We start from the raw sequence: 15,371 nt of genomic DNA on the forward strand, positions 1-15,371 counted from the left end.
GTCTGTCTGTCTGTCTATCTATCTATCTATCTATCTACCTATCTATCTATCTACCTATTTATCTATCTACCTACCTACCTATCATCTATCTATCTATCTATCTATCTATCTATCTATCTATCTATCTATCTATCTATCCATCTACCTATCTACCTATCTGTCATCTATCTATCATCTATATCAAAGGTCTTCAAACTTGGCAACTTTAAGACTTGTGGACTGCAACTTCCAGAATTCCTGAGCTAAGATGATTGGAGGAGGAATTCTGGGCGTTGCAGTCCACAGTCTTAAAGCTGTCTATATATCATAAATCATCTATCTATCTATCTATCTATCTATCTATCTATCTATCTATCTATCTATCTATCTATCTATCATCTATCTACCTACCTACCTATCTATCATCTATCTATCTATCATCTCTATCATATCTGTCTGTCTGTCTGTCTGTCTGTCTGTCTATCTATCTATCTATCTATCTATCTATCTATCTATCTATCTATCTATCTGTCATCTATCATCTATATCAAGGGTCTTCAAACTTGGCAACTTTAAGACTTGTGGACTTTAACTCCCAGAATTCCTGAGCTAAGATGATTGGAGGAGGAATTCTGGGAGTTGAAGTCCACAAGTCTTAAAGCTGTCAAGTTTGAAGACCCACCTCCTCTACGGAAACTCTCTGGAGAATTTGAGGGGGGAGGGGCTTGGAATACACCTTGGGAAAGTGGGGGTGGGGTCTCCCAACTTGGCTGGCTGGGGACCTGTGGGAGTTGAAGTCCACAAGTCCTAAGTTGGCCGAGTTTGGAGGGGGCTACGACCATTCGCCACAGCCCACACTCAGCTGCAGGACGAAGAGTCAACACTAAAGATCGAAGAACTGGTGGGAAAGAACAGGGCTCTCCAACCTTAGCAACTTTAAGACTTCTGGACTTCAACTCCCAGAATTCCTCAGCCAGCAAAACAGGCTGAGGAATTCTGGAAATTGAAGTCCAGAAGTCTTAAAGTTGCCAAGGTTGGAGACCCCTGGGATACGGTCATTAAAAGAAAGGGTGCAAAGAGCAAGGGACTGTATCAGTGGTGGGATTCAAAAATATTTTACTACTGGTTCTGTGAGTGTGGCTTGGTGAGCGTGGCGTGGCTTCGTGGGCGTGGCTTCATGGGCATGGCAGGTGAAGGCTGCTGCAAAATCCCCATTCCTTCCCCACCCCACTAACCTGCTTTCCAGCTCCGTTCTCCTGTGCAGGGCAACCAAAGAAGACCCAGCCAATCAGCTGGGACTCGGGAGGCGGAGAATAGATGGGGGCGGGGCCAGTCAGAGGCGGTATTTGCTGGTTCTCTGAACTACTCAAAATTTCCGCTACCGGTTCTCCAGAACTGGTCAGAACCTGTTGAATACCCACCTCTGGACAGAATGAAATGCGAATGGCAAAACCTTAAATTTTTATTTATTTATTTGAAATTAGAATTAGATTAGCAGAACTTGGAAGGGACCTTGTAGATTATCTAGTCCAACCAACACCCCCCCACCCAAGCAGGAGACACTACACCATTTTGGACAAATGACAATCCAATCTCTTCTTGAGAGTCTCAAGTGATGAAGTTCCCACAACTTCCAAAGGATAAATTGTCCTGCGGCAAGTTTTCCCTGCAGTGAGTTGGCCGTGATCAGTTGGCCATAGCAATTTGGCCGTGGAGAGTTGGCTGTGGCAAGTTGTCCGATTCCCTCCAAGAAGAATAGATCTACGGCGATCCCCATGGATGGTCTGGCAGAAACAGAAATCCCGCCTTCCTATGGAATTAGGAGGAGCCTTCACACATTTGCGTTGCCATATACCTGCATAATTCATGTGACAGCTGCAGAAGACGAGCTGCACTCTAGTCCCTTATAAAGTTGCATGAATAATTGTCACTATTGATAAAATGACTTAATACTTTCATTTGGTTATGTTGCTTTTGCATATTGCTTAACATCACTAAATAGTTATACATTCATAGACAGTAATTAACTATATACATCCATAGCAATCAACATATTTCCCACCTTCATTCATTCCTTTTCCACAGGTATTTGCAAATAGATGAATGCTTACCCCATTAATTCAAAGCAAGCAGACTCTTTTTTTCCTAAGCAGTCAGCATTGTCATTAATTCTTCGGTCTCCAAACAGTGCAATATTTTCTTTACATTTATCATGTTTCTCTCATTGCATTTTTGTCACCTAGAAATATATATATATTTTCCCCTCTCTTTGGATCACATTCATAAGGTTGCACAATTTTTTTTAAATCCAAAGGTATCCCTGATTCTTCCATTATTGTGTTCACTGGGACATAAACATGAAACTATTGCCAACCTGTGGGTTCATGCACACCCAGACCAAGATGAAACCAATTCATGTGTTGCAACATACATTTCAGTCCTGTCATTCATAACGAAATCTTATAACTTCCCCTGCAGATGTTCATGAATATGATATCGATAAGATCTGACCACTTCAGATTCACTGGCACCTTTCCCATACTTTTAGTTTCACAGACATGTGACGTAACTTTTTCCCTTCCTTCTTATTTGTTAATTCATGCTCTTTACCGCCTATTCCTCCATCTCAGGTCACCATATTCTATATGGCATGTCATGGTCGTTGTTCTGAGTTCGGCTTCCCCCAAAACACGAGGCCGACTCCATGCCCCAGTAAAACCCCTTTTATTTGGTTTACTGTGAATTCCTCTCCAGCAAAGTCCTGGCCAACAGTCTTTCAAGATAGTTCACAGTTACAGACCTTTATCAGGCTTGGAGAGCTGCCAGGCCGATATCTTTCAGGCGCCACATTGTAGCAGACAATACTTGGCAAGAATGCAGGAACAGATAGATCTTCAGCCAAATGAACTAATTGTCTCCTGCAAAACCCCAGTCCCCTTTCGCTCCTCTTTTATTCTTCTTCTTAGTAAGATAAAGAAAATTACACCTGTGGCCCGTCAATTTTGGCTGTGCCACAAGCACTACCAAAGCTCAGATTTATACAAAATGTGTGCTTAACATTATTCAGTTGAAAACTGGGGCTCTAAACTAGGATTTCCGTCTTGCAAGCCCACATATTATTGTCCTTATCCTATCACTCCTGTACGAGTTACATCTCATATACTAACATGTTCATTAGACACAAAACCAGGGTCACCACTATGACCCATTTTAGAGGTGTGTAATCTGTACCCACAAGGACTGAATACTGGGACAGATCCAACGACGTTCTTAATATGATGGAAAAATTTCATGTTAAATTATGTTGTAAGCTGCCCAGAATTCTTTGGATATGAGATGGGTGGCAAATAAATTTTATAAATAAATTATAAAGTAAAACATGAAAGAGTTGCCACCGATTGGTTGCCAAACCATGTACTATGTCCAGATATTTTTTTTAACTACTTCTTGTTTTTTTCATATGCCAAGCAGCATCTTCAGTTTGAGGGGTGTAAGAAGTGGCCATGTGGGTGCTTCCATGTTATGACGGAGTTCATGTATCTCAGGCTTGATGGCCTTGATTTTGTCAATAAGCCACCTGAGATGGAACCAATTGTAGAATGTTGCAAGGCCATTGTTCACAATAAATATGAGAAGAAATTACCAAATCTTTTTCTTTGGGAAAAAAAATACTTCCTTTCCTCATTCATACTGAGCACTCCCTGAGTAAAGGTAAAGGAAAAGGTTCCCCTTGCACATCCGTGCTGGTTGTTTTCGGCTCTAGGGACCGGTGCTCATCTCTATTATAAAGCCAAAGAGCCAGCACTGTCCAAAGACATCTCCGTGGTCATGTGGCCGGCATGACTAAATGCCCGAAGGCGCATAGAACACTGTTCCCTTCCCACCTATTTTTCCCTATTTTTCTACTTGCATTTTTACATGCTTTTGAACTGCTAGGTTGGCAGAAGCTGGGACAAGGAACGGGAGCTCACTCCATTATGCGGCACTAGGGATTCGAACCGCTGACCTGCCAACCTTTCTGATCGAGAAGCTCAGCGTCTTAGCCTCTAAGCCACCGTGTCCCAGAGTATTCCCTGAGTATTCGGATGCATAATCCTCCTTTGGCATCCCTCGTTCTCATGAAACCAGCCTTGTCCCATCCTCACATTGTAAGGGAAGCATCCAAGTCTTCAATCTTTCCCAAGATGTCTGCAGGGAGGTCAAAGAGTCAAAATGGTGGTTGCCACCGAACACCTGAAGTCCCATTCCGTTTTTACCTATGCTTCATGTACTACTATTGCTTGTGTTGTGGCTGCCACTTTTACTCTTTACTCTTTCCTTACTCTAGTGTTTGCCAAACACAATCCATCCACAAAACCTGTAGGAGAGATGAGAATGTGTCAACTAATGAACCCTTTCTGTTGCCTCAGCATTGGTTGAATTATGCTACAGATTACCTACGAGGGAAGGCTCCAGTGAGCAAGCAATCATTAAAAGCTGGCTTTATTGTAGAGATTGTGCAAGGATCAATGCTTGTGTGGGGTAGAAAGTTTTGACATACTATTGGTTTAGAACAGTGGGAAAAGATTTGGAATACCAATTATAAAATAACAAAACTGATGTGGCTTACAAGGAAAACCAACACAAAATATTCTATCGTTGGTATGAGGCACCTTCACAATTGGCTAAGATCTATCTGTGCAATCAAGGGTCATCCTGTGTCGTGGCCATTATCTTGGGTTTTTTGGACCCTGCTCTGTGGAGACACCTGGTGAAATCACAGAGGCCTGGTGTTGCCTCTGGACAGCAAGAGTATCTATGTGGAAAACTCTGCAAAAGTAACAGCAAAAGTTAAAAAACAAAAAAAAGTAAGCCAGCTTGTTGTTCGATATCCTTTGTTGAATGTGTATGTCCTTGACCAGATTAATTTTTTTTTTCTGGGCAAAGTAGCAATATAACCTGGCACTGTCTTGTGCCACCCTGAGAAGCCAAACAAAAACAGGGAAATCCAGTGCTTGCTTCTGTTTTTTTAGAAGAAAAGTCAATGCCACGCAGCCAATACTTGCGTAGAAACATATAGGAAGGTGTATCAAATGAAGGACAAGAGCTACTGGACCCAGGAGAAGTAGCAAGAGAAAATTAAGAAGTTCATGGCAATCAGATTCTGCAAAATTGCATTGAGAAAACAAACACAGCATCAACACTTCAGTGTCATGTAATTATGATAAGAGGAAAGAAATTCTTCGTGCTTCAATGTTTGCTGCCATAGCTATCATATGTTCTCCTGTCCCTGAACTTTTAACCACATTCTCCCTCCTTCATATCAAACCAGCCCAAAAGGCAGCGCATCCATCTTTTCCTTTATGGGTTATTTTCCACCAAAATTAAAAAAAGAGAAGATCTTAATCTGAATTGCAGGGGATATAATGACACCGGCCTGCTACTTTCCCATGGGTTCTGCGCTGCCCACTGGGAAAGTGGAGTCATTAACTCTGCTCTCTCCCCAAAGCAATTAAAAGAAGCACTATTTCATCTTTAAACAACTGAGAACAATCCTGCTTAGTCATGGCCCAGGAGGACAAAGGAACCATTTCTTCCTTGAGTTGAAACGAGAAAATATAGGATTTCATCCGGTCCTGTGAATCACTAGTAGCAGTTCAAGCATAGATGTGACCGGAAGATAGATAGTCAGTCAAAATTCAAATGTGGGGTAAAATCTGGCTTCTGCTGCTATGGAAGAGAGTCACTTTTCCATTTTGAGCAAGGACTGCCATTTCAATGTCATTTTACCTAGTTCCTAGAAGTGCCCACATTGCATTTCCCCCCCTTCTGAATAAAGCCGGCCAATTAAGTCGATTCAGAAAGAGATTGGGTTTCCAGAGTGCTGAAACGTAAAAACCATAATGATTTTAAAGATTATGCACTTTCCTCCCCCCGATCCAGCAGCCTAAAAACTCTTCCAAAGGGTTAGAACAATTCCAGTATGAAGGAACAGGAGGGGCGAGAAATGTGATGGCTTGGATGCAGGGGTGGGATTCCACTGGTATAACAACTGGTTCAGTGAGGTATTCAGCAGGTTCTGACCGATTCTGGAGAACCGGTAGCGGAAATGTTGAGTAGTTTGGAGAACCGGCCAATCCCACCTCTGATTGGCCTCGCCCCCATCTATTCTCCGCCTCCTATTGAGTCCCAGCTGATTGGCTGGGTCTTCTTTGGTTGCCCTGCACAGGAGAATGGAGCTGGAAAGCAGGTCAGTGGGGTGGGGAGGGAAGGGGATTTTGCAGTATCCTTCCCCTGCCACACCCACCAAGCCACACCCACCAAGCCAAGCCACGCCCACAGAACCGGTAGTAAAAAAAATTTGAATCCCACCACTGGCTGTGTTCTAAACAAAAGGATAAAGCACAGGAAAGAGTAAGGGCAGGTGGGTTCCCCATCACAGCGATCTGGTTCAGAGCGAGCTGAACATCAGAACAAGGGGTTCACCCGAACCGATAGAATCCCACCCCTGCTTGGATGTGAATGAAGTTGCTTTGGATGTGTTGAGTGTCTATGTTCTCCAACAGTGAGACCCCCTGTGCAGGATCAGGGTTATGCTTCAACACACTGCAGCAGGCACCTGTGATGACCGAGGGCATGGCACAAAGGCAAACACAGTCACATAAGTAAGAAAAGTCCCTTTAGTGCCTCCAATGTCCAGTTACCTTCGGCTGGAGAAAGAACCTTCCCAAGAACAGCCTTTAAGTGGAGGAAATTCAGTCCGAAAACAAAGTACATATAAACTGTAAATAAAAACCCACACAAACCACACTGCAGCAATTAACTGGACAGGGCAGGATAAGGAATTGTAGACTTCAAAGGCCAACAAAACACACACAGTTGGGAAGATGCCAGGAACCCAAACAAGATAATACACGATTCATTTCCAACAAGTTGCTGTGCGCAAACTCCCTTTTTAAACACTGTCTTCCCAGCTGCAGCTAATGAAAGGAATCAGGGCCCCTTCCTCCCCCATAAGCCATGGAACTCATGTTGCTCCCTTCTCTGTTCCTCCCTGCGTGCCATAGGATGAAGAGGGGTGGGCCTGGGTCTTCCTCCGAATTCCCTCTGCCTTGCTCTACCTCTCCCCTGCTCTGCCCAGCCAGACTGTGCCCTTCCCTAGTTTCTTCCACAGTCAACAGAGCCACACTTCCACTCCCTGTCAGCTGCTTGGCCTCCCCCTGGGACTCAGATTCTGACAGGGGCATGATAGCACCCCCTTAGTCAGGTCTTTGGTGCAATGGTTAAGCCTCAGGTGAGAAGCCAGGAGACGGTGTATTTTAGTCCTGCATTATGCACAAAGCCAGCTGGGTGACCTTGGGCCTATTACTCTCCCAGTCCCAGGAAGCAAGCAAGGAAAAACTACTTCTGAAATCTTGCCAAGAAAACTGGACAGACTTCTCCGGGAAGTTGCCAGGAGTCATCCCTGACTGAAAGGCACTTTCCAAAAGTACATTCTCTACCGATCAACTCTCTTTTGAATTGAGTTTGGCCTATTGAGGAACAAAAACTAAATGCATAAGTGGCTGATGGGTAGGGGCCAGTGGGGATATCTGCCTCGAAGATACTTGTGAGTAACTACCTGGGGATATAGTTGATTGCAAATTGCATCCAAGCCAGCAGGGCAATTGGGCTACGAAAAAGGCAGCTGTTGATTTTAGGCTGCATCCATTGAAAAAGTTTTTAAAGCAGAAAGAAATATTTTTTACATAGGCGAGGTAAAGGTAAAGGTTCCCCTCGCACATATGTGCTACTCTGTTCTGGCTCTAGGGGGAAGTACTTATCTCCGTTACAAAGCCGAAGGAGCCAGCGCTGTCTGAAGACATCTCCGTGGTCATGTGGCCAGAAGGACTAAACACCAATAAGGCACACGGAACGCTGTTCCCTTCCCACCAAAGGAGTCCCTATTTTTCTACTTGCATTTTTTACATGCTTTCGAACTGGTAGGTTGGCAGAAGCTGGGACAAGTCACGGGAGCTCACTCCATTACACGGCGCTAGGGATTTGAACCACTGAACTGCCGACCTTTCTGATCGACAAGCTCAGTGTCTTAGCCACTGAGCCACCGCGTCCCTACATAGGTGAGGCTCCCCTTCAAATGCAGGGCCTAACTTTCGGGAAGACATTTTAAGAAGAATTCGAAGCAATCGGAACAGGCTCTGAGAAGACCAGTTCAGGACAGAAGGAAGGACCTGGAAACGAATGTGTGGCTTTGGGAAGGAAAGAGGCCTCTGGGATGGGAAGCCTTCTTCAGGTTAGAAAAGGACCTGTTAAGACCTTCCTCCTGTATTCTAGAGTGCAGGACCTGAAATCCTGAGTTCAGATTCCCATCTCCCTCCAGCTGATTGAAAGAGGGTGCCCAAAGGAAGGGCATTGCTATCCTCAACCCCTTTTAGTACATGTTGTATGCATTTATTTGCAATATGAGCAGTGATGGGTTTCAAAAAAAATTTTCCTACTGGTCCAGAAAGCCCACTTTGCACGTGTGTGTGTGCAGGGCTCAAAGACCTCCCTCTGTATCAAAGCTGGTGAGCTGTGCTGTTTTTTAGCTCAGCTGAGATGCGGCAATCCGCTCTCTGCACAAATCAGCTGAGCTAATAAACAGCAGAATGTAGGACAGTTAAGAGCGGGGGCAGGTGGGTGGGTGGGCCAGCCAGAGGTGGTGTTTTGCTGGTTCTCCTAACGAGTCCAAATTTTCGCTACCAGTATGTCAGAACTGGTCCAAACCGGCTGAATGCAACCTGTGAATATGAACACTTTTACAGAGGGAAGCTGCTTTGCTAATAAAGCCATTCCTTCTGCTACAGCAGCCTTTGATGCTGGGAAGTGGTTTTGCTCCAATCCAGGTGTGTATTGCAACAGCCCTAGCCGCAGTTGCAGTGTGGGAACACTGCATGTATGTAAATACCAAGTAGTGAGGAGAGGAAAGAGGAACGGATCCTTGGAGCAACGTGGATGGAGGAAGGAAGAAACGATCCAGGCACGATCCTTGGATACTTTTTTTCTGCAGAGATTGTGAAGCAGAGTAGAAACTAACTGGAGGTTGAGATCAGGTTGGCTGATAAGGTTGCTCATGTCCCTCTGAGCATCCTTCAGTTGCGAGCCAAGGCTGAGTAAAGCTTTGCTTCCACTCAAGAATGGGAGGTGGATTAAAATCAGAGCAAACGCCCAACACCCTCAGTGTTGCAAAGACAAAAAATGAGGGGAAATCCAGCTTCAGTCCAACATTCGATTAAATCAACAAAGAGTCAGGAAAATACAGTTCCAGCTCTCAAAAGGAAACAATATCACAGGAAGAAACAGGTGGGTGTAGCTGATCCAGGAAAGGGGAACAGGAGTGTGTAGAGGGACCCTGAAATTAGAGTGATGCAAAGATCCTTGTGCAAAATAGAAATGCCTTCAACAGCATTTACATCTCTACCGCCCCCTTTTCTGGATGTTTAAACATCTTGTATGAAGACGTATTCTCAGAAACTCCAAGATCTGTGCATATCTTTTTTTTTATAAATCTCCAGCTGGCCTAATCAAAACATTTATTGCGATTTAGAATAGAATAACAGAGTTGGAAGGGACCTTGGAGGTCTTCTAGTCCAACCCCCTTCTTAGACAGGAAACCCTACACCACTTCAGACAAATGGTTATCCAACATCTTCTTAAAAACTTCCAGTGTTGTAGCATTTATAACTTCAAGATGCAAGTTGTTCCACTGATTAATTATTCTAACTGCCAGGAAATTTCTTCTTAGTTCTAAGTTGCTTCTCCCTTTGATTAGTTTCCAGCCATTGCTTCTTGCCCTGCCTTCAGGTGCTTTGGAGAATAGCTTGACTCCTTCTTCTTTGGGGCAGCCCCTGGGATATTGGAAGACTGCTATCATGTCACCCCTAGTCCTTCTTTCATCGAACTAGACATACCCACTTCCAGCAACCGTTGTTCATATGTTTTAAGCTCCCTGTTGACAGCATTCCAAGTCCCAAAATATGAAACAGTGTTGTTGCCTTTTTTATCGTATCAACAATTTTCTAAAGAAAACTGATAAACTTGACATCAGCACTTTTGGCCTCTGGAAAAGAAAAAGCTGAGCCACTGCCAATTTCCTGTTTTGGAAAGAGGATCTTTGAAAGAGGCCTAAGTAAATTCCCAAAATATCTGCTCAGCGGCTTTCAGACCAGCATATATCAACAGAGCTGGTCCCAGATGATAGATAGCAAATGTCAAGAATGTATTATTTCCAATAAACATCAAATTTGGTATCTAACTGGAGCCCTATCAGGAAGAGTTAAGACCCCTTCCTAGATCGTGTTTCTCACATCGATTGAATTCAGGCCTCCTTCTGGATTTCTTCTAAGTTCCCAAGTTGATCTGCAGTGGTTTAATCAAACTTCTTTTGCAGAAAGGAAGCCTACAGCTCTCCAGAAAAGGCCCAGTGGCTAAGAAACTGAGCTTGTCGATCAGAAAGGTCGGCGGTTCGACAGTTCGAATCCCTAGCACCATGTAACGGAGTGAGCTCCCATTACTTGTCGCAGCTTCTGCCAACCTAGCAGTTCGAAAGCATGTAAAAATGCAAGTAGGAAAATAGGGACCCCTTTGGTGGGAAGGGAACAGCGCTCTGTGCACCTTCGGGCATTTAGTCATGCCGGCCACATGACCATGGAGATGTTTTCGGACAGCGCTGGCTTTTTGGCTTTGTAACGGAGATAAGCACAGTCCCCTAGAGCCAGGAACAACTAGCACGTATGTGCGAGGGGAACCTTTAATATTACTGTTAGAGGAGAAATAGGTTGGGTGTCCCATGTAGTTTTCACAACTTTGGGAAAACCTTAGGAAAAGGTGCAAGCAAAGATAGGACAACCTTTCTCTTAAATGTAAGGAATTTCTTCTGTGAGAGCTGTACAGTTCTGCAGTGCCAGTCGGCTTAGCTCATCTTGAACTTCCCTCTTCTCAAATTTTACCAGTAGGAAGCAGGAAAAACCCAACTTAGAAGAGAAGTCCAGCTGCTGAAGGAAGTGAATCTTGATGACTCAGTGTGTGAGTTTTGTGTGTGCGTTGAATTGTCCCTTCCCCACCTCACATTCCTCCTTTGAGTAGATAATAAATTTACTGATTAATCAAAATCACGTCAACATTGTGCTTCTCTCATTCATGCACAACAATTCAAAAAATTGGCAACGTTTTTCATCCACTGTGGAGCAGGACATGGACCTGAGTCAAGATACCATAGTAGTAGTCACATGGTCCTTGATGCTGCAAGCTCTTTGCATGCTAGTTTCCAATTGATTCTTCCTTTGCTTAAAGCTCTGCAAATGGCAAAGATATGTCCCTTTTTTGTGTTGAAATATAAACCACGATTAAAGACAGAAAATAAGAGACTCAGCAGAAAGTTACGCTCTAAAAATAGCCTGAATATTTCTTTTTAAAACCTCTGGTCTAAATTCTAGCATTTGGCAACTACAATTCCTACGCTGCCTGTTCTTGGGTTGATCTAACACCTCATTTAGAGCAATTTAATGTAGATTCTCCTGTGCAGGGCAACCAAAGAAGACCCGGCCGATCAGCTGGGACTTGGGAGGCAGAGAATAGAGGTGGGCAGAGCCAGTCAGAGGTGGTATTGGCCAGTTCTCCAAACTGCTCAAAATCTCTGCTATTGTTCTGACCCAAACCCTTTTCCAATAAAACAAACATGAACCAAAGGGAACAGAAACCTTTTAAGGATTCTTACGAATCCCCAGTTAAAAGGCTGCTGCAAACTAATCAGCTTTGATAAGCACAAGCCTTGCCAAAACCATGCGAGGCTGCCAAGAATAACAGATAGAAAATATTTTACAACACAAGAGTCTTCAAATACCAACTAAGATACTGCAATGTCCATGAGGCTTGAGTTTCAAAACGTCTTTGCTTCCTGCAAAGAACGTCCGATTCACAGCTGGCTTTTATCGTCTTGAAGGAGGGGCCATTACCTTACAGCCTTACTCCCAAGTCACCCATGCTGCTGCAGCTACTCTTTCCTGCGAGCAGCCCTGCACGCATGCACACTTGGCACAGGCTCCTCGGGAACCTCCTCATTGCTGCTGCCAGCCCCCACAATCTCTGAAGGCAGCAGTCTACTCCGTAATGGTCCTGGCCCCACGTCTGAGTCCTTGCTCTCCTCAGCCGTCTGCACCTGCTGCTGGCTAACCACAACAGCTACTGGTTCTCCAGAACTGGTCAGAACCTGCTGAATACCCACCTCTGATAAGAAGCAAAGCCAAAACGGATCATCTGTGGTTGTTATTATTTGAACTTCAAGAAACACAGCTGGTACAGAGGAGCTTCCTAAACTGCAAGTCCCATTTACTGAATGAGCAGGTTCTGCCTTACAAAGACACTTCCAGGCCCTGAGGCTCTGATTGCTGCCTTAATTAGATGAATCGGTAAGCTGAACTCCCAGCGGAGTCCGGAAGGAGCTGTGGCATCCTCTTTTTCACCCAGGCAACGAGTGGGTGATGCTTGATTTACAATCTGATCATGAGTGAATAAATCTGGAGAGGAGGGGGTGCAGTTCTACCTGGAAATAGCTCCAGGTAATTACAGTTTTCGGTAAGTCCAGTCCACACAGCTAAGTGGTAAGACCAACCTCATCTTTCTGCTCACTCATTCACGATGGCTGACAGTAATCAAGAAATAATTATCTCGATTTAATTCGTGGAATTAATGAAATCAACTGACAGAACTAAGAATTAATTAAGATTTGTGATTTTAGTGATCCAAGTGGGATATTTCAGCAAGTTTATGATCCCATATGTGTCTTCAAATCAACCGTGAATGATATATTTGCAGGGAGAAAAGAGGAGGGTTTGGAATGGCCATTGCACTTCCCAGATTTGAATATTATTGAAAATTTCCGGGGAGATGAGATTTAAAACATGCAGTGCATGTGTGGAGACTATGGGTTTTTCCTCAACTGGTATTTTTCTGCAAAGAAAAATAAGGGGAAATTCTCAAACAAGAATAGAAGGACTCTTATTTGGCTTCAGGAAATGTTTGGAAACGGTTACTTCTACCGAAGGAGGTATATAACTAAGTATTATACGGAAAGAGATCTGAGCTTTTTCATCTGCCATATTCCCTGTTTCTAACTTGGAATCTGCAAACAGCTGAACATAAATAATAGGAATTCACCCAAACATGAAGCAAGCTATTGTATTTAATTATACAATATATTAAATATACCAAAAAGCAGAGACATCCCCCTGCCAACAAAAGTGCGCATAGTCAAGGCTATGGTTTTCCCAATTGCAATGTATGGTTGTGAAAGTTGGACCATAAGGAAGGCTGAGCGCCAAAGAATGGAGGCTTATGAACTCTGGTGCTGGAGAAGACTCCAGGCAAGGCCATCCAATCGGTCAGTCCTAGAGGAGATCAACCCGGACTGCTCTTTAGAAGGCCAGATCCTGAAGATGAAACTCAAAGGCTTTGGCCATCTCATGAGAAGGAAGGACTCACTGGAGAAGAACCGAATGCTGGGAACAAGCAAAAGAAGAAGGAGATGGCAGAGAATGAGGTGGCTGGATGGAGTCACAGAAGCAGTCAGTGTGAGCTTAAATGGACTCCAGAAGATGGTGGAAGACAGGAAGGCCTGGAGGAACGTTGTCCATGAGGTCGTGATGGGTTAGACATGACCACAACTTACAACAACAACAACAACAAAATACAATATACTATTGTAGAGTCTGTCTCAGCTTCTGCTCATGTAGAATTTATTAAAACATATAATTTGATCTGAAGATGCCTACACCTTAGCATACAACTGGACAGTAGCTGTCACGATCAATCTTTGCCAATAATGAATGCTGATCAAAAATATTGGACAATGTTGCTTTTTTTTTTTTCCAGAATAAGACTGCAGATTTCTAAACCTATTGTTGAACCTGATCAGTGCTTAGATAGGAGACCACGCTGGGATCTGAGGCCTGTATGCTTGACAGAGAAGTTGGAAAAAGAAAAAAAAGCAAGGATGTGCTACCACCAATTACACTGCACAGAGGGGTCCATTTAAGTCAGGGGTCCCCAAACTTGGCAACTTTAAGACTTGTGGACTTCAACTCTCAGAAAGAGAAATCTGGGAGTTGAAGTCCACAAGTCTTAAAGTTGCCAAGTTTGGAGACCACTGATTTAAGTCATCAAGAGTCAATCTCCATTTGCTTTTACATTTCACAATTTTACAATCTGCCCAGGAAAACCGGTAGCATTTGGAATGTTTATTCTTCTCTGGTTAACAAAGGTTTCTTTCATTAGTCGGTTTGATGTTTTGGAGAGAAAGAGTAGATCTTTAATCTGGAATCATAATCCCAAATGGCCGGAGTCAAGATGTTTGAGTGGAAAGCAGCCCCGTTGGCCCAACAATCTCAACAATGCCTGGCAGCGCTGACAATAAGTCAGGAATTTGCCCAGTGATTCACTTTTGAAGCAGAATAAAAACAGTGAGTAAAAGTGAGGACCTGCCCCCATCCCTAGAAACTACCTGATGATTTATGGGACTTCCAATTGCTTTCAGCACCAAGATGTTGATGATCTCACCCTCCCCTATTTCCTCCTGTTCACCTGCCGGGCTTTAGTTTCTATTCAGGTGCAGCAATATTTGCATTGGCTTGGTGATACAATCTGTTCTTTATGCAAGACATCGTGGGTGTGGGTGAGAGAAGTGAGATAAGAAAAGTCAAGATGGCCACTGCAATTGTATAGTCTTGCTCCTGTGGCACTTTGGAATATTTATCTATTTGACTTGATTTGATTTATACGCTAACCTTAGCAGCAGCACACACACACACACACACACATATTCACACACACACACACACACACCAATATTCCTTCCTCCTCCTATTTTCCTCATAACAACCCTGTGTGGTGAGCAAGACTGAGAGAAACAGGCTGGCTCAAACTCATCCAGCCGGCTTTGATGTCTAAGGTGGGACTAGAACTCACAGTCGGTTTCTAGGCCTGCACCTTAACTGCTACACCAGACTGGCTCTAACTTTAATCAGGTGCTTGAGGTCGCCTTGGGTTTTTTATCTGCAAGTGTTTTTATCCCTGCCTTCCTAATCTGAACGTGCTGATTCTTTGTATTTGGACACCTCATAAATAGTTGATTTATTGTAACATGTAAGTACACTAAAACATATCCAGAAATGCTGTGATACAGCTTTATCTATGAAAATATATACATTATATATATATATATTTTACTTCTAAATAACCGCATTTGTTAAGGGCTTCCAATTGATGAAGTGCAATTAAGCTTTTGAAAAAGCTTTTCCTGTATTGTTTTCATGTGAATTACACTAAGAAGCACTATAAGACACAGGGTGGTTTGTTATGCAGGTGATCAATTTTCCATT

This window comes from Pseudonaja textilis, chromosome 4 (assembly GCF_049901715.1).
Source record: "Pseudonaja textilis isolate UNSWEBS1 chromosome 4, rPseTex1.2, whole genome shotgun sequence".
Classification (NCBI taxonomy): domain Eukaryota; kingdom Metazoa; phylum Chordata; class Lepidosauria; order Squamata; family Elapidae; genus Pseudonaja; species Pseudonaja textilis.